This window comes from Pelobates fuscus, chromosome 1 (assembly GCF_036172605.1).
Source record: "Pelobates fuscus isolate aPelFus1 chromosome 1, aPelFus1.pri, whole genome shotgun sequence".
Lineage (NCBI taxonomy): Eukaryota > Metazoa > Chordata > Amphibia > Anura > Pelobatidae > Pelobates > Pelobates fuscus.
In genome coordinates, this window is record NC_086317.1 from 423388966 (window position 1) to 423410442 (window position 21477).

The window sequence follows — 21477 nt, forward strand, 5'->3', positions numbered from 1 at the left end:
TTACCAACTGGATATGGGCACATTAAAATATCAGCAAGTCAGGATTACAAAAAAAACCCACCATATGTGGCATACTACTGCAAAATTACCAGTTGCAAATCTACAGACAAAGCCAATCATGGCATTTTATAGGTGATGCATGTTGGAGAAAAAAAAATTAAACAAAAATAAAAAACAAAACAAAAAAAAACCATTCATCTACTGCTTGCACAGGGCTGTTTTAGTCAAGAAAATAAGCAAGTAAATGAACATGCATCCAACAGCATAAACTCACTTGTTAACCACCATGTGGCAGAAATATCTTTGTAAATCCCATAATGCATGTCCCACACGACTTGCCACTAGGAAAATAAAAATAAAAAAATTGGCAAATATTAGTCTTAATATAGTAAATGCATACATATTGGAGATCTGTCAGTAACACCAACGTATACACTAACAGGGTATGCATGTAGCTTGAGCACTGAACATCAGCTCAGCACTGCAAGAGCCTTTTTAACCACAGCAGTAAGCTCCCCCTCCTCAAACCCAACCTGCTTTAGATATTCAAAGGTCAAATCATGCAATAAAAGTGCCATGTAGAATTGCATGATGTCACTTTTTGAAAAGCAGTCTCTCTTTAACACATGTCATATGCACATTATGCATATAGTAGAAAATGTAAAGTGTGCTTACCAACTGCTACACTTTGGTTATCATACTCCAGAAATTAACATGAAAAAAAAACCACACTATACATATAGTTTTTATACAATGTAGCGAGTCACTGACCAAAGGAATGGTTATGGAGCCATGAAATGCATCCCATGTTCCTATAAAAAAAGGGTTTTCTTCTTTACTTTATTAAATTAGAATAGTCATAAAACTAAAATACAGCTGTAAACATGTACTACTTGCAATTGCATAATCTTCGAGAGATAATATAGAAAAAATTAAATAAGTGTGTAATCAATTCTTAGCTTAATATAGTTAACAAAATAAGCATTCCATGAGTATAAGAAAAAATAAAACCTTTATATATCGTTTGGAAATAAGTCACAATAGAAAGTTGCAGATAAAGGGGGATTTAACAAAAAAAAAAAAAAAAATTTATATATACACCCCACAGTATATAAATATTATACACACACACTAGTGGGTGCAAGTCCACTTTGTTGCCCTTGAACGGTTTCACAAAGCCAACTTGAAAGCAATCAGGATAAGGCTGGGACATGGAGACATTAACAGGCCGAACAAAGGTTAAAAGTAGAAGTTTTTATGTAGTGGACTAAAGGATCACCATGCTAGGAGATTTATGCCAGTCATAAGGCTTAAAAAAAAAAATAAAAAAATTTATATATATATATATATAATTTTTTTTTTAATAAACCTACATACCACTTAATATTTTTTTTTTTAACAGCTGTTTTTTTTTTTTTTTTTTTTAATTATGACAATGAAATAAGCATCCAGAGACTTCACCACTTTACACAAAATCCTGTACTTAAAGTAATTTAACTGGACTAAAATGTATTGCTGAGACAAAACCAAAGTTACCAACGGACTAAAATGTATTGCTGAGACAAAACCAAAGTTACCAATCATAAATCAGATACCATTTAGAATTTTATTACATAAATATCCACATCTAATCAATGAATGGTACAAAAAAAAAAAAAACCGTTAGATGTACTCTTTAAATTACTGTTTTGTTATACAAGTTATAAATTGTATGCACTGTGTACAATAATTGTATTGTACAAGTGTCAGTTATTATACTACACACAAAACTATTGCGGACTAATTACATCAAAACCAGGTTTTCAATTTTTGTGTACAAATTAAAAGAGAAAATAAAGTATACACCCTATACAAACTTTTGAGAAGGTCCCTCTTCACCTAGCACCTTCACCTTCACCTAGCACTTCCTATGTTAATAAACAGGAAAAATAAAATTAAAAAAAATTGTAAATTGCTGCATCATATGTGGGCACTAATTGTTTTAAGAATATACATTTAGAGCAGGTTTTTTTTGTGTTTTTTTTTTTTAAATATGGACACACGTTAATTGCACAAACTTTGCATTTTATTGTAAGCACTTGCTCCTCATGAGAAGATAAGTGTTTGTTCTTAAAGTGGGGGAAAATACACACCACACTGCCAGTCGCAATGATATAGATATACGAGCCAACTATTGTAGAAGTTGTAGGTTAACCCACCTAGAATATACATTTGTAATAACTGAATAAGATTGTTATTTATGTTGAGAGAATACTCACAAACTACTTGTACTTTAGAAAAGAAGTCTCAAATGAGTGGAATAATACAGTAAATAGGACAACTGCTACAAAGATTTCCTATAGGCATTTTGAGGCGTAGTTACAAATAGAGATGTAAATATATACACATAATATGTGTATTACTACTCACAATTAAAGTTTAAATAGCCTACCAAATTGCATTTGTGTGCAAACAACTACATTTGGACAGGCTGCGGCTGACAGCCAACCTATGATGAACTATATGGGGCCTATGCCATCAGAAATATTAGCAAGTCATCACTCCTTGCTTTCTACATCTTCCCTGTCCCTCAGTGTCCCCATACAATACTACCAACAGAAATGGCAAAATAACCATTTAACACCCAAATACGGTGCGTAATAAAGAGGAAGGAGTTACACACACGCACTCAAATAGTTCATTAAAACTGTTATATTTACTTTGGCAGTCGAGATATGCTAAAGTGTGTGGGAGAAGGGTGTCAATTGGAACAGTAAGATAGGAAAAAAAAAAATCCAAAATGCTACGCTGGCTTAAATTTGGATGTCCCTTTAGTGAATACGAGTCACTAGGCACTGCACAGGTTAAACATCCAAATTAATTCTGAATCTGGTTCACATGTAATAAAAAAATAAAATAAAAAAATAATAGACAAGACAGGCAGTGGGATTTGAAAAGCAAAGGAAAAAAAAAAAAACCTAGCAAGAAAGGCACTCCAAGTCTCCAAGGTTTAGGCACAAAATAAGAATACACAGATTGATTAAAAAAATAAATTATATAGCTACATTTTACAATACAAAGATAAAAACGCCAGAGACCATCTTGCATGAAAACTAAGAAGTTTCATAAGTGTAGAATTGTTGGACGGAGGCAACGTGACACTGAACATACTAACTTTAAATTGCTTTTTTTCCCCACTACATTGTGAAACTACAAGGAGCTGCCTGATTAATACAATTCGAATAAAGTAAAAATAATTAGTTCTGTCTAAACATGTATCAGTTACCATGCAAGACATCCAAAGCCAATAAATACATGGCATTACAACTGCCTGGACAGGTGTAAATAGGTACAGACTCGATATATATTAAAATATGCATTGCTAGATAAGGTATAGATAAAATGTGAATAAAAACAAAAACAGGGTTAAGAAGATCAGCTGTGTTTAACATACTAAAACAACGGGTATATTAATCCCTTGCAGTGAGTTTCCTTGTCCAGAGAGAATATATACACTTTTTAAGCACAGCTTGCCGTTAATATGGTGCGTGCTCTAAAATATACACACACACAAATAATAGATAGATTACTGTAAAAATGAAACTACATCGCAAAAAAAGCCAAGAGCCCCTATACCATTTGCCCATCACACAAACCTAGATCGATGTCTAGATTTATATATAATATGTGCCTACAGAAACCACCACCTCCGCCCCTTCCAGTCAATAATAAAAATAATAATCTGACAGATTGCAGGATACAAGGCTGGAGTGCCAAATACACATTAATTGCACCCCCTACTCACAAAATAAAGATTCTTTCACCCAGAGAGAAATAAAAAAAATGACCCTGTAGTGTCTGAATTGAGGGGAGCCCAAAAAGTAACCCCCTGTCGTTTAAAAACAAAGACTAATGGCTGAGAGAGCTTCATGGGTGTTGTAGTCCTACAGAGGGGTGGGGGGATATAACTACCCTCTGGACACCCCAGGCCTAAAGCATAAAACTCACAGATAGTCCCCGAAAGACTGGAAATAAAATACAAGTTTTTGGTGACCGTTTTAATAAATCTATGAATTAAAAACCTAGTGACCTGAACGGGTTAACCGGCCCCCTCCCCCCAGGAGGGTCAGGGATGGGGTTTTAGATATTGGGGTCCCCCTGGTAGCCCCATTCCCTGGTTGCTAGCCCCCCAGTCCTGTCTATTCCATCAGATGGCAGTGACAGATCCCCTCCCCCTCCATAACCTCGGGTCCCGCTCAAATCGCCAGATTCAAACCCTGACCCCCCCACACCCCGGCCGGCACCCCGGGGGGCTCAGGGGGGTTCCTGGGATTTTTTAATAATTTTTTGTGATTTTTCGCTCCTTCCCTGACAGGTGTGGAGGCAGCGCCCCCCTATCCCCCCCAGCTGGAGATACGTCATCCCACCCATGTGCACAGTGTGTACACACAGCCCTCCCAGACACTGCCAGCGGCGGACTGCCACTCCCACACACTCACAGCCAGCCAGGACCCCCCCCGGCGGGAAGAGCAGCGACCTAACTCCGGGCTGAGCGAGCTGCCATGTCCGAGCCGCCCTCCTGCCATCCGCTCACCTCCAGTCACCGCACTGACAGCCGGCTCCGCTCAAACAGCTCCCCGGGAAACACACGGCGCCCGCCCGCCCTAACTCCGGCAGCCCCGCACTCCCCTCCTCCTTCCTCTCTCGCCGCTATCCAGTCAGGACTCGAAAATGGCGCCGAAAGCGCAAAACTCCTCATTCAAATTCGCTGAGCCGCGGGGCACGCCGGGAACGGCTCTGGCTGTCAAGAGGACCCGCCTTTAACCGCCCCGCCGAGCCACACCCACTTCGAACGTTATGGCAGTGGGCACGCCTCCTTTCCCTCAGCCTAGCTGTCCGGCTGCCCTTAACGTCATTCCCCGAGCTGGCGGGCACGCAGCGCACACTGTATACATACACTATCTGCATACACTGTATACAGCCTGTCAGCTCCCTCAGGCACAGCCAGAGACTGGCACAGGGGCTGCCAATGCCGCTCTGCACGTAGACCATTCCCTCCACCTCCCTGCTGTGGGCATGTTGTCAGAGCCACCATGTTTTCATGGCTACATAATAAGAATATGAACATATATATATATAGGGTTATTCACTAACGTGAGAATTCAAAGTGAATTTCGAATTTAAGGCCAAAATAGCTGAATTTTTAAAATTCTCTAAGTCAGATATGCTTTCATTTTGGCTACTTTGGCCTTAAACTTGAAATTCACCTTGAATTCTCACTTTAGAGAATGACCTTACTCCGATAATTGTGTAAATTAATTGAAGGTCAAAGGGGAATTTCCATTTTTAACCCAAAAATACACGAACTGGAAACACCTCGCTAGTCAACTGTTTTTAGTTTGGTCTAAATTATAAATTCACTTAGAATGCCTGGTAACGCATACTTTATAACACAACCCTATGTACTGAGCATATCGCTTGTCCCTGCAATATATAAAAACTGTCCTGCATTATGTATATTTGATACAATCACATTCCTCAGGGAACCCTTTAATAACACTATAATCACTACACCTTATTGTAGTGGTTATGGTGCTAGGACACGCTTAAGTGTATATAATCCTTATAACTTTGTTTAGGTCCTGTAGTCGGCACCCAAAGCTCATCCCTTCTGCTTGGGATGTGGTAATAAGTGAATTCTACAGTAGCCATAATCCACAAGTTCATTTAAAGAAATCAATACATTAATCACTATTGAAATTATTTTCATCTGTGATTAGTTAATTGATTTTCTTCTGCAAGTAATACATACAGTACTGATAAGCTTTACTTTACACGTGCAATATCCAATTGTACATTTGACTATGTTGCCAGAACTACCTAGATATTCATGCAAATATAACAGCGTTTTGACTATTAGTGTATAGAAAGTATTTTGAAAATTTTTAAGTTAGGAATGCTGGAACATCTAGAGGCACAGTACCGTTGGTAATTGAAATTCTCAACACTAAGCATTTTGCACCAAAATTGGTCCAGTGTGGCCTTAATAAATATGGCTATTTTTTTTTTTTTTTACAAATCTACAATTTTATATACACAAATAAAATCTGCAAACATTTAAACCAATGAATCGTACTTTTCTGATCAATATTTGCACTTCGGCTTTAAATTTGCAACAGTTCTCCTGTCTTTGACTAGAACCACGTGTGACACAAATCAAAAGATATATTTACTAAGGAGTTTCATTATGAATTTCTGTTTAAGTTAGCAACTATATTTCATTGTGACACACACTTTCTCTTTTTCTCATCTGATGGATTTAAAGGGACACTATAGTCACCAAAACAATGACAGCTTAATGCAGTTGTTCTGGTGAGTATTATAGTTCCCTTCAGGCTTTTTTCATGCAAACAATGCCTATTCAGAAAAAAAAAAAGTGTTTACATTGCCTCTAGGGACACCTCCAAGTGGCCACTCCTTAGATGGCCACTGGAGGTGCTTCCTGGGTCAGTGCTGCCGAAAAAGCAGCCCTGACGATCAGCGTCCCCACGCTCTGCATGGAGACGCTGAACTTTCCTCATAGAGATGCATTGATTCAATGCATCTCTATGAGGAGGTCCTGATTGGCCAAAACTGCATTTAGCCCCACCCTGTGCCAATGGGAAAGCATTGGATTGTCTAAAAATTGGCCATTTGATGATGTCACAGAGGGGGCAGAGCCAGCGCACCCGCGTGGTGCTGGAAATAAGGTGAGGTTTAAACTTTTATAGGAATGCTAAGGGGGGGCAAGCCACCTAAATGGTGGGTTAAACACTATAGGGTCAGGAATACATGTTTGTGTTCCTGACCCTACAGTGTTCCTTTAACAGACCTTATGCTATTTAAACTGTAAAGATCCCAGATTGTCATTTTTCTTTAAATTCAAATGAGAGGTATGTCATTATTTTGATCTCAGCTTGCTTTCCAGTTACATGCTGTAAGAAGTGACACTGTCTGAGTCAACATGCTGACCAGTTTCAAACATTGGTTTAGTGCCAGTTTTTATCATTATACATCTTAAAGGACCATTATAGCGTCAGGAATACAAACATGTATTCCTGACACAATAGTGCTAGTGTGGCTGTTTGGATTTAGGTATTCACCAGTGTTAATTCTTTTAGTTTTAGACATAGTCTTTTGACTAAAAAGCCATTTTAGTTTTAGTTGTATTTTAGCCACCTGCATTGTTTCAGTTTTATTTGACTAAATCTCCAGTAGATTTTAGTTGACACAACTAGAATCTAACAGGTTTAGTTAAAGCCTCTATCTGTCTCTTTTGCCCCCTTTCCCAGCCCCTCTTTGTGTTCTCCCAGCACCTCTAGCAGTCTTTCTCCCAAGCCCTGGTCTGTCTCCTTTGCCCCTTCCACAGCCCCTCTGTGCAGTGTTAATTTTGGCTGCAAATTTCCAGTTTTAGTTATATTTTAGTCATCTGAATGGTTTTAGTTTTAGTTAAGTTTTAGTCGACTAAATCTCAAAACTTTGAGTCGACTAAAATAGACTAAAATTGTTAGTCGACAAAATTAACACTGATGTTCATGCTGAAAAAGTGATTTGACTCACCTTTTTGTGCTCACCGCGCCAGTCTCCCCACGGCTGGCCCCGATTGACTCCGCCTCCATAGCTCTACTTATCAGTCTTGATTATCTCAGCCAATCCAATGCTTTTCCACAGGAAAGCATTTGTACACTATTGTACATGTGCTGCAAAACCCCATGCTGTGCCAATCAGCATCACCTTATAGAGATACAAAGAATAAATGTAACTCTATGGGGAAAAGGCAGTGTTTACATTGTAAAGCCTACAGGGACAGGCTATACACACCAGAACCACTATGTTAAGCTGTAGCTGTTCTGGTTACTATAGTGTCTCTTTAATTTACATCATAGCTCATCTAAATTAAACAAGCACTCCACACATAAAGCACTTGAGCATACAAGTGCTTTAGGTGTGTGAACGGTGTGTCCTCTTTTTCATTTTAGAAAAAGCTTAGATTTCAATAGAAATTGGTACTTTTATAAATAAACATTGTAACACCCCACTTGGCTGTCAATCTGACAACTGATCATGTTACTTCCTGCTTTTTTTTAGCTCAATGGAACTAAACTCCAGAGGCAGGTAATTGCTCAGAGCTCCTGTCTTGTTAATACTTTTCATTGGGCTGCATTGTAGTCTGTGATTGGACAGCCACAGCAAGTCTGGGCACGGTTAGAAGGGAAGGGCTTGCAAAGACTGCAGACAAGAGATTTTCAGTGGGGGTATGTCTATTACATAGTACTTTTTATTATTTGAGCAGTGGAGAGTTCTTTTAATTTGCTATGTTAATATTTCTCTTCACAATTTAATATTACTGAATAAACCCACCTAAAAGCTAAAGGTTAGCCATCAATGAATAGCATACACAGGCAGAAAGATTATACATTCAAAGACTCAGACACTCACATTTACAGGAAGAACACTTTCTGGGTTTTCACCAACTCAGGAATTGTTTTTTTAAGGCCAAAATAGATGATTTGACAATTAGCTGAGTTTGAGATTTTGTTTCCAGCTCAGCTACTTTGGCCTAAACTTGGATTCCTAAAAATTCACAGTTTACTAAGTAACCATTGTGACCTTATTCTTTCTTAACTATGTTTTATAAATGATGAAGCACTACAAACCCCACAACTTTTACCCACACACACACACGAATCTGTCAATATCTTATATAACAGTTGTTCATTTTTAGTCATTTTTAACTCTCTAGAGGACCCCTAAAGTCACCGAGGACACTTCATCTTAATGAAGTGGTCTGGGTTAGGTGGTCCTGTTCTATTAACCTGCAATGTAAAACAAACCTGTTTTCCCAAAGCTATTGTGCCCTAATCCCTATTTAGATTCTATAATTAGTTTAAAAAAATGTAACCTAAAGGAACATGTTTGTATTCCTGACCCTATAGTGTTAAAAACATTATTTAGGCCCACTTAGATATGTAGTACTTTGCTTTCCTTCATTCCAGCACAGCGTGGGTCTTCCAGCACTGGCTTTGCCCCTGATCCGCCTCCTTGGTCGACATAATTAGAATTTATGTCAGCCAAACCAATGCTTTCTCTCATAGGAAAACATTGGCTTGGCTGAGATTGTCAATTCTGATGATCTCAGCCAAGGAGGTTGAGCAGGGGCGAAACCAAACATCACCCTGGCCAATCAGACGCTCCTCATAGAGATGCATTAAATCAATGCATCTCCATGGGGAAAGTTCAGTGTCTCCATGCAGACTGTTGTGCAGCACTGACCCAGGAAGCAACTCTAGTGGATGCCTGAGGGATGTCCACTGGATGTGTCCCCCAAAAAAGGCCTGCAGGAACTGACTATACTCACCAGAACAAATAAAATAAGCTATAGTTGTTCTGGTGACTATAGCATCCCTTTACCTTTTTTTGCAGACTCCCCTGGTGCTCTCACCTGCACCGACTCTCACAAAGTCATTGTGGAGGCGGCACTTCCGCGATGGATGTCCAGTCCAATTCTCCTCATAGAGGAGCACTGGGGACTGGGCACAGGGAGCACTGCACATCCAATTAAATGTTTTTCATTGGGAAGCTTTTAATTCAATGCTTTCCTACAACCTGCATTTGGTCACATGACAGCGTTTCATTTGGTTGCTGCCACTGAAATGCCTGCAGTGGCTGTTTGGAAGACAGTCAGTAAATGGGTGTTTTACACCCTGCATTATAAACATTGTAGATCTACAAAAGTGGTCTGGGTGCATTTAGTGGTCTTTTAAATACTGTTCTTCTGCGAAAAGCTGCCTGATCATGGCAGTTTCTAAAAAACTTTTTAAATGGCTATAGTTATGGAGGACAGCACTCACTCCTAAGTGCATTTAGAGGTGGAGGATAGGTGGACCATATCTTGGTCCATTGACTTAAAGAGGAGAGTTCCACGCGATAAAAACTATTCTGTTTTAATGATAAATGTTGGGAGCACTGTGGACTACCTCACTCCTGGTACCCTTATGTTTTTTCAGACAAGCATATGAATGCATGGGTATTTGAGATTTCACATTAATTTATCAGGGCTCCCAATAGTTCCCCTTTCGGCTGGACAGTCCATACTTTGGGGTACAGTGTTGATTTAGTACACTGTTGTCTAAATCCCAAATGTGTAAAGAAATGGTTTAATGAAACATAGAGCTAATGGCAAACACCAAGCGCTGTTATTTATATTACCTCCCAAAGTATTAATATTTTCTCTCAGTTTACTCCTAGCATGCATTTAGCCTGATTTTACACAGGGATTAGTCTGAGCACAGAGTAAGTGAATCCTTCATAGAATACAGTGACTGAGTCTTGGTGTTAGTTTTAATTGCCCACAGTAAATTCACCCCCTATCTCTAATAACAAATCTGATGTTTTAACGGCTTTAAAAAACGGTTTATCAAAAATTGATCTGCAGTCTATATTCCTGTAAAATATCTTAAAGCTGCAATTCCAACTTTGAATATGTTTGGTTTAAGCTTTTGTTAAAACCTCGTTGGAAAAAATCCAGAATTTTTGGAACTGTAAGCTTTCGAGGATTTTTTTTTTTTTGGCAAGTCAAGTTCAAGCAATTTTCCAGATTGTATCAGATATTTCTGATGTTAAAGCTGTTTAATGTTTCTTCCAGCATACTTTACACAGTACCATTTGGCAACAGGAAAATTAAAAAAAAAAAAATGTAAAGAACTACCCAAAAAGAACCGCATTTCCCACTCTCTCTGTTGATAACGTAAAACATTTCGAGTTTTAAGACAAAAATAAATTGTACAAATATGTAAAAGAATTTTTACCTAAGATTACTTATTATTTCTTACTTCTTCCTTTACTCCTTTCTTCCAGAAGTTCTAGATCACTGGGATTACCAGTGACCAGCATGGCTGACAGACGTGTGTGATGAGCTCCTCACACAAACTAAGCTAAGACGGGCACAAACCGAGATGCTACCCCTAAAACAGCGACAAACGAGATTGCACACTGTAAATAACCGCTGGGAAGCACTATTAACTGACTCCGGAGACTCGCCCGCCGTTCTGAAGCCAAACTCCACATTTGAGGCCTACTCACATGGAGGGAACCACGGGGGGGGAGGAAAGGGCCGTTCCTCCAACCTGGGACCACGGGGCAAACGCAAGCGAGCCGTTCCACCCACCCTCTGGACCGGTGGGGGTAATCCCGGTCCCTGCTGGGGAAAAGACAACCGAGAGCTTCCCATCAACGTATGCCGCCGCTTCCCGCTCATGGGCCGCAACCAACATGGCCGACGGAGTAGGGGAGTACATTGAACCGACATGGGAAACCAAGTTTAATGCTGCCTTTGACGAGATATGTGCAACGTTCTGGAGCCGGATTGCAGCCCAGGCAGAGCAAACGCAGCCACTTATCACCCACACCGCACAACTCCAGACGGAAGCTTTATCAGCGACCAGCTCCACTGAACTCACAAGCCCAGCTATGCACATGGACAACACTGCAGTCTCCGCCACATGCCCTTCTTCTGGGCTGGGTACTCACATGGAGGTACCTCTCCAACGCCAGCCATACACCCGGGGAGACACCGGAGAACCGGAAGCACCCTGGGCCCACGACCCACAAAACGGGATCGATGGCACGACGGCGCGAGTTCCCTTCAAGGCTTCAGGCCGAAGACAGGTGGCACGCAGACTCCGCAAGCCCATGGGCAGCTGGATACAACCCACGCCCTGGCCTGCCAAAAGACCTCCTGCCAAGGAAGAGCTAGTTAGAGAAGCACGGCTGAACCCTACTCGTGAGTGGAATGGACAGGGCCCCCAACCACAGCCTGATGACCTGGCCTGCCAAGACCACCACGCTATCCCACCATGCGGAGTGGGTTGAAGACACTCACCAACGCTCTCGTCTAGACCTGCACAGAGACACGCACTGTACCCAACAACCTGCTCAGACCTGGTGACTTTACTCGCAGCATGTATCTTAACATAGCACTGTAAAGCCTTTAATTCATACCCTAAAAGCGCCTTCACTACTACCCAGGCACTATAGTCATAGAGAAACTAGATAAGCTTTGCATGTATGAGATACCCATCCATCGCGCTATTTAATCCACTGTTTTCCCTTACCCATCAGTCTGCCCGATGGCTCTTAAATGTAAAAGCGAAGCGGTATGCACCAAAGCCTAATCTCTAAACCCAGCAGATCTTTCACTCTGCATATATATGTATCACAATCTAAGTCATGTTTAAGCCTGATAACCACTAAATACTGTATATGTTTACCATCTAGCACACAGGGTAGAATAGAATCTTATGATAAGCCTGATTTATATCTTGACATGTTAACCTTGTTAACTACCTTACTCAACATACTTACCTACCTAACCTGTGACCTATTTCTCTAGCCTGTAATTTTTCAAGATTTCCAGTTTCTTTAACCCATAAAAAAGTGCAATTATACCTCATGTCATGACACTGTATGCAAATGTTTGACCACATTAAGCTTGTTGATGCTGTCGTGGCTATGCAAGCCTGTATGTTATTCCTTTGTTGCACACCAAAATGAAGATTTAAAAAAAAAAAAAAATTCCACAGGGGACTGTGAAAGTTACCAGTTTGGGCACCTTTTTAGGCCTTCACATAATGACGGTGAATTGTGCCAAGAATATTCATGATTCTGGGTACCCCCAATTAAACCCTGAGCCCTAGTGAACCACCTACGGTGCCCTTATGGTTAATCTTGTTTTGATAAAAATTAAAACAAATTGGAACTGCTCATACAAATCAATGAGATCCACTGTCAACATAACATCAGGAGTGGACTGGCCTTCAAGTGTCAAGACAGATTCACTTTAAAATAAGTTAGCCACAAATGCATTGAGTACATCACATATCACAGAGATACATGATGTATTCAATGTGAAATTGTGAGATAAACTCACCTCCGATCCAGCGCCACCACGTCCTCAACTTCGTGGTTGCTACTTTTCTGTAACATCCACCTCTGGTCCACTTTAGCCCCTCCTGTCGTCTTCGATTGGCCCTCAAGACACTTCCTCAAGCAGGGAAAAGCTCCTCTGTGACACCGACACATTGGCTTTGACATCAGCGATTCCATTCCTATACTCCCTAGTCAGCGTTAGCAGCGTAAGCTAGGGAGTTACCATAGCAACCACAGTGCATGCTCTGAGGGTGGTATGTGTGGACCTACTGTTGGAAGTCTCTTTTTTCTTTCTCTAATCAGTCCATTCTTCAGCATAGAGTCTATACCGAAAAATGGACTCCTAGGTGAGAGAAGACCTCTTTTCAAATAGACTTTTCTTGTGATCTATACATTTGCTAGCAAATCTGCTAACACAACATATACATAAAATGTTATGCTCTCTCAAAAGCACATAAGTTGTAGGTACCATGACAGGTGCCATTTTGCACAGTAAGACAAACACATTTGATATCCACTGCGTAATAATATCAAGGCACACTAGAACTCAAAAGAAGATCTAAAGCCCATAGCTGGAGCATATTAAAGAAAAAAAAAGGAAATACTACTTTAAATGTAACAACTCCCTGGGGTTTGGAATTGCAAATATTAACATGCCTTAGAAAGGGGCATTCTCCCCAATTGCCAACCCATATGTGCCTAACAGTGAATGGTGGTAAAGTTAGAAACAAACAAAATAAAAAGTATTGCTGGAGGAAAAGTGAGCACAGAGACTTTTTTGGACTCTATTGGACTTTTAGCCAAATAAGTGTCTAGCTATATATACTTTTTAATATATTTTTTTATTGTTGAATAAATTTTAAATATAGTCAATAAATGATATATTTTGATACACTTATGGCTTTTTTTCCTGCTAATATAAAGAAGGAATGTGGTCCTTAACCACATATGCGCATTGAAGTGAGCCTGTATATCGGCTCTGGGTTTGTGAGTACCGAATTCATTATTTTACATATATTATTTATAGTACAGACTATACTGCACTATATACCCCCTTCTGTACCTATATAGGATTGGACTGCAGAAATAAGAAGAAGGTAGAGGGTCGCCTACACTGACCCTAAGGCGCTTAAATCTGAGCTAGATTCTATAGCTCAGAAAAGTGTGAGTTGCCGATTGGCATTTATTTACAAATGTATTTACTTTAAATATACAGTTTGCACTATGTTGTGTATCTCTTTTTGTTTTATTTGAAGGTAACAAGAACCCATTGACAACGTAAAAAAAAGGAAAATTGTGGGGTAAAAGGTTTACATTCCCTCATATTTATTCCATTTTATATATAAGTGCTTCACCGGCACTCCTTTCTAAAATAAAAAGTATGCTTGCAGTTAATGATGGAGGTGGGCCCTGTGGCTAGCTGAAATGCTGGTAGACATGGCATTAATTGTCACCCAACGATTTTACATTTTGGGCCACTGAGTAAAATTCTAAACCAGAAGCCGGAGGGCAAGCATGTTCAGCCAGAGAAGCATCTCTGAGATTTCCTGAGTATTTTGACTTTCGTTCTTGTAGGGCCTTTCTGCAGTGTCTGTCCTTTTTTAGCCAGTGTTGCTATGAGAGTATGAAATTGGAAACTTGTTTCTGATAAAAGTGCCAACATGCAATGATAATGAAAAAAACACACATACATGGAGCGATAAAGTGATAATTTAAAATCTAGAGCAGCTGCAATACACATATATATTCCCGGTCACTTCATCATTCTATGTTAAGATTTGATTTCTTATTCACTTATTGGCGCAATTATAGTTTATCTGAAAATCTATCTCCCACAACCAGCTGAGCATGTACGAGCAGAGTTTATTCTGTGAATAAAAAATATACAAATAGCAAGATTGTCCAACAAAGGACTAAAAGTTCACAATATATAATTTATCTTCTATATGTAGGCAGATTAGGTGGCATCTCTTATCTACCTATAACTTGTAATAAATGGAAATATTACAATGAATCCCAGTAATATTCTACCCCTGTTCCTGTACTGGTCCTTACTTGGCTGAAAAATACGTTTTTCAACAAGAGCTTTAGTCAGTACATATGCTTTATACTGAGGAAAAATAGTTGATGTAACTACTTCATTGATATGGTGGTCAGTATGTCCAGGGTCCTGAACAGCTTCTAGTGGGGAGAGAAGTTATAGTGGTGTCTTGGCACATACTATATGCAGGGGTGTTGCTAGGTTCCAAAAGTACCTGAAGACTGATAATAACAATCTCCCCTTTGACTGGTGTCATGGATATTTATGACCAAAAATGCATACATTAATTAAAACAAACAAATCTAAACAGAAAAAAAAAGCCTTAGAGTGGCCACACTAAACGCTAATCAAAATAGTACAAGACTAGCTGAGATCAGGATAACAGAAATCCGAACAAACAAGAGAATAGCCAAAGGCCAAGGACAATAACATGTAGAATAGTTGAGGTTAAGCCAAGGTCATATAAGCCAGAGATAATCAAAGAAGAAACATGCTCTCGGATTAACCAAAGAATTGGAAACCATGAGAGGGCACAATCCAAATTCAACTTTCAGTTTAAATAGCCCTAGGAGGACAAGGATTGGTCAAAATTGACCTTCTGATGCTGTGACTCTTGTGTCACTAGCTTCCTGCTCAGGGGTGTGTTTCTTTAAATGAGGCACAATGTAGCGGCCAGCGCCCTTCCGAACGCCATACTGGTCGGGAGGTGTGAAGAGAGCAGACAGGATAGAAATCCGCTGCGAGGTAAGTAATTTAGGAGGGCTTCTCCTAGCGTAACCTCGCCGATCAGACACAGTGATGTGGCCGTGCCTAACCGGCACCGCAAAAACTGGACATTTGGTTTTCCAAATAGAAGACTATCATTTTATATCTCAAGCTTGATCTTGAATCTGGCCTGTCACTTGGGGGTTACTATAAAGATCCCTCCAGGTAGCATATCTATGGCACCAGGAGGGATCTTTTTAGAGATCCTACAATAGTGAGAGAGAAGGGGTAGACCTCATTTGATAGCACCATCTGAGGAAGGAGGGATAAACTACTCACCTGAAATTCTCCCTCCTCAACATTGGGGCCTTCTGGTTTCAATTCGTGGTAAATGAGGTTTTCAGGAGCATTGTATATTCGTGTGGTTGTACAGATAATCCCACTAGACTGTAAGATCCTACACAAATCATCTTTCACAAGTGCAACAAGATTTTATAGGCAGATACATTTAAAGGATCACTCTCAGCACCCTACAGCCTTTTATATTAAGAAATGTCTCATTCCAGAGATATGCATACATCTTTTTGTGTGCAGTGTGCAGCGCCACCTTCCTAAACTGTCAATTAGCCAGCTGGAATAATCTTTTCCTGATTAGCAATATCAGTTTTGTGCAACTTTTGCATCTGGTGTTAGCAAACAAAGCAGGCTAAAATAGCCATCCTGTGACTAGTCTTTTTTTTTCAGAAAAAGATCCTTAAGAGTCTGCACCAACAGCACCTGAGATGTGTCACTTCCAACATCTTACACACCATCTGTGTTAAAAAAAAATGATTGTGCACAATTCTGGAATAGTTTGTGCACAGTTCTGGAATAGTTTGCCAGAAGATATCAAACCTCAGAGTCTATATTTACTTAAAAAGATCCTCCCTTCTCCAATCTTAGTAAATCAATAAAAACCGCTAATAGGCATCTAATTCGATATGCTAAACACTTAACCTTGTCATAAGAATGCTGTGCTAACCGTCCCAGGTCATACTTGAAAGACTTATTCACCAGTGTGAATCAGTATTGGGAATTCACAGTGAATTTCATATTTTAAACAAACAGCCGAACTGAAAACATAGTTGACTAGAACATTTTTTTCCACTTTGGCTACTTCGGACAAAAATAAAATAAAATACTGTCATGGTTATTTAGAAAACTATAAAGCAGGGTTGCCCAAAAGGTAGATCCCCACATGTTGTAAAACTACAACTCACATGATGCTTTGCATGCCTTTGCATGCATTTGACAATGCATCATGGGAGTTGTAGTTTTAAAACAACTGGGGATCTACCTTTTGGGCACACCTGCAATAAAGTTTACAAATTCTAATCCAGATAGAAATATTAACCCATTAAGGACCAAACTTCTGGAATAAAAGGGAATCATGACATGTCACACATGTCATGTGTCCTTAAGGGGTTAAGGCAAAAATGGTTGTTTTGGGAGTGCAATTCCATCTTTACTATAGTCACGTGATTTTGAAATTTTAGCATTCATGTTGGAAATATTTTCTGTATGATTTGGAGTTTAGTGAATAATCCTGTTTAAAATTGCAACAATTCATGCTTTAATTAATAATCATGTGTAAAAAAAATATTAAAGGACCACTATTGGCACCCAGACCACTTCAGCTCTATGAAGTGGTCTGGGTGCCAGGTCCCCCTAGTTTTAATCCTGCAGCTGAAAACATAGCAGCTTCAGAGAAACTTCTATGTTTACACTGCAGGGTTAATCCAGCCTCTAGTGGCTGTCTCACTGACAGCCACTAGAGGCGCTTTTGCGATTTACACAGAGTAAATCACACCTATTTGACACTGGACGTCCTCACAGAGTCCAGCGTCAAAAAGATCCCCATAGGAAAGCATTGAGTAATGATTTCCTATGGGCGGGTTTTTCGCTGCGCATGAGCATTCGGCTCCACTGGGGAGCTGACGTCGATGGAGGAGGAGTGGTCACCAGTGCAGAGGGAGCCCGGCGCTGGATTAAAGGGACACTATAGTCACCAGAACAACTACAGCTTAATGTAGATGTTCTGGTGAGTATAATCATTGCCTTCAGAAATTTAAATGCAAACACTGCCATTTCAGAGAAAAGGCAGTGTTTACATTGTCCCCTAGGGACATCTCCAAAAGGCCACTCCTCAGATGGCCACTGGAGGTGCTTCCTGGGGCAGTGCTGCACAGTAGGCAGCACTGCCGTTCAGCGTCTCCACGCTCTGCATGGGGACGCTGAATTTTCCTGATAGAGATGCATTAATTCAATTAATCTCTATGATGAGATGCTGATTGGCTAAAATGTCGCCTGGCCCGCCCCATCCCGCCTCCTTGACGATTTCAGCCAATCCAATGCTCTCCCTATGGGAAAGTATTGGATTGGCTAAAAATCATCACTTCTGAGGATGTCACCAAGGAGCTGGATCTGGGGCGGGGCCAGCGTCGGCGGACCCGTGCAGCGCTGGAAGTAAGGTGAGTTTTCATCTTTTCTAAGGGATATAAGGGGGAGGGGGGCAAAGTCACCTAAATTGTGGGTTTAACACTATAGGATCAGGAATACATGTTTGTGTTCCTGACTCTATAGTGTTCCTTTAAAGTAAGCAAATAAATGGTTAATTAACCATTTATTCGCTGCGGAACATGCCCCTAATCACGTAAACGGTAACTAAGGCTCTATATTTGTATTGCTAACACTATAGTGTTCCTTTAATGATTATATTTCTAAATAATAAGGATTTCTTAAAAAATTATTCACTGCAAAAGTTGCCTGACAGCAAATCAGCAGGTAACTAGCTGCTTTAAATTTCTCTATTAGAAAACATACTATCTAACTTTGAATTCTAAATGTATCAATACTGCAATTTAATACATGGCTTACTGTCCCTTTCAATTAGCAAACAGGAAATCCACTTCTTAATTAATGCTAATTGTCTCTATGAACATTATGTTCTTTGTTGACAACAATAAACATTAAATGGAAACAAAATTCACCAATGAGATCCTTCCACTGGATACACACTGTTCTACTAACGTGTCTAGCTTCTGCCTCTCCAAAATACATTTTGTCACTCACTTCTATGTTTGTACATTCCCTTTCAAATCCAAAGCTATAGTACACGATTGCTGCTGTTGTGACTGTAAAAAGATAAAACAAATCATAAAATGGTATTAATTGCAGACTGTTTGCTAGAAAGGTATTGTCTCTCACTAATAATACTGTTTATTACATGACAATTAAACTATTAAAGTGACACTGCAGGTTTGTGTATTACTCAAAAGAAATTTATTTTTCCAGTGAATGAGATGCTTGTTGTGATTGTGATGCAAATACACAAGCTGCCATTTAACCCCTTAAGGACAGACACAATTGTACAAGTTCTGACCAAAACAAAACCTAGAATTTAAACTACATGTCTGATGAAGCATAATTTACTTATTTCATATTAAGTGCACCCACACATACATATATATATATATATATACATATGTATATATATACATACATATATTTTATTTCACATCAAATATTTATAAACGGAACATAAATTAATATGAATCAACCCCTTAAGGATGGTGGGTGTTCTATGCCGTCCTTGGGGACCCGGCTCTAAATGCCGGTGGGTGGCATAGAACACCCAAGCCATCTTATGTACTTACCCGGTCGCCGGCGATCCCACGCCGGCGATCATGGTGTGGGGACTCCCTTAGCAGCCCAGGGAGTCCCCTTCCTACCTTTTCGGCCACCCCTTGCGAGGACCTCGCGATCACATGTACGGCATAGCCGTCCATAGCAATGCCAGCAGGGGGAGTGCCTGGGACAGGTACTCCCCCTGCTGTCTGTAAATAGTAAAATAAATGTTAAAGTTACAGTTTAAAATAAAATATATACTTAGATCATAAATATATTTATTATTATTTATTATATATATGATCTAAGTATATATTATATATATATATATATATACATATATATACATACATACACTGTCTAAGTGTATTTTAATATTAATATATATATATATATATATACACATATATATATATATATATTAATATCAAAATACATGTAGAATTATATTGATTAAATATATATATAATCATGATTATATATATTTATATATATATAATAAATATGTAAATACGTTAAAAAATTAAATAAAATAAATAATAATCAAAAAATATATATGTGTAAATTTGTTCTAACTGTATTTTAAGATTAATATATATATTGATATCAAAATACATGTAGAATGAAATAATATATATATATATATATATATATATACATACCTATATATAAATAAAAAAAATTAAAAAAATTATATACATGTATATATATATATATAATAATAATTCTACGTTTATATTTATGTAATAATTTTACATAATTAGGTCATTTTATTAATTACAATTTGCGGGACCTGCCTGGCAACCCAGACCAAAAGTCCAGGGAATTTAATTTTCTAGCACTATATTTAACCCTATAACTTTCCAAGACACAATAAAACCTGTACATGGGGGGTATTGTTTTACTCGGAAGACTCAGAAGACTTCGCTGAACACTGTTTCAAAACAGTAAAATGTATTACAACGATGATATCATCAGTGAAAGTGACTTTTTTGCATTTTTCACACACAAATGGCACTTACACGGACGATATAATTGTTGTGATACATTTTACTTTTTTGAAACACTAATATTTGTGTTCAGCGAAGTCTCCCGAGTATAACAGTACCCCTCATGTACAGGTTTTATGTTGTTTTCAAAAGTTACAGAGTCAAATATAAGGCTTGCGTTTAATTTTTTTCACATTAAAATTCGCAAGATTGGTTACGTTGCCTTTGAGACCCTATGGTAGCCCAAGAATGAAAATTACCTCTATGATGATATACCATTTGCAATAGTAGACAATGTTGTACTCGGGAGACTTCGCTGAACACAAATATTTGTGTTTCAATATTAATAGTTTTATTTATATATAGGTATATATATATATATATATAGTGATATATACGTATATATTTATGTATATAGATATATATATTATTTCGTTCTACGTGTATTTTGATATAAATATATATATATATTAATATCACAATACAGTTAGAACGAAATAACACACATCTATATGTTTTTTAATTATTTTTTTAAATTATTTTTTTAATTTTTTTATTTTACGTATTTACATATGTTTTTATATTATATATAAATATATATATATATATATATAACAATAATTATATATATATTTAATCAGTATCCGTCTACGTGTAATTTGATATCAATATATATATATATATATATATATATATATATAATTATATATATATTAATAGTAAAATACACCTAGACAGTGTATGTGTGTGTATATATATATATATATATATATATATATATATATATATATATATACTTAGATCATAAGTATATGATTTACACTTATTTCATTTATTTGATTTTATTTCCAGCCAGCAGGGGGACTAACTGTCATTACAGGCAGTCCCCCTGCTGGCAATGCAGCAGGCAGCTAACCTGGCCATGTGATTGTGAGGTCCTCGCAAGGACCTCACTCTCACATGGCCGGGGGGGGGGGGCTTTAGGATGTCGGATGTGCCGCGGGGGGCTCTGCCGGGTAAGTTAAAAAAAACGGAGGGCGTACTATTACGCCCTGCGGCGTTTAGAGCCGCTTAGAATAGGGCGTAATAGTACTCGCTCCGGTTTTAAGGGATTAAGGGGTTAAATCTAAA

At 38.7% G+C, this 21477-nt stretch overlaps 1 long non-coding RNA gene across 1 annotated transcript in view; it reads right to left on the reverse strand.

Moving 5' to 3' along the window:
- Positions 1-277: 277 nt before the first annotated feature.
- LOC134570828 (uncharacterized) overlaps positions 278-21477 on the reverse strand; it is a 113149-nt gene continuing 91949 nt past the window's right edge. The window contains exon 3 of the long non-coding RNA XR_010085166.1: positions 278-341. This is a non-coding gene — a long non-coding RNA (uncharacterized LOC134570828). The remainder of the gene's footprint in view (positions 342-21477) is intronic.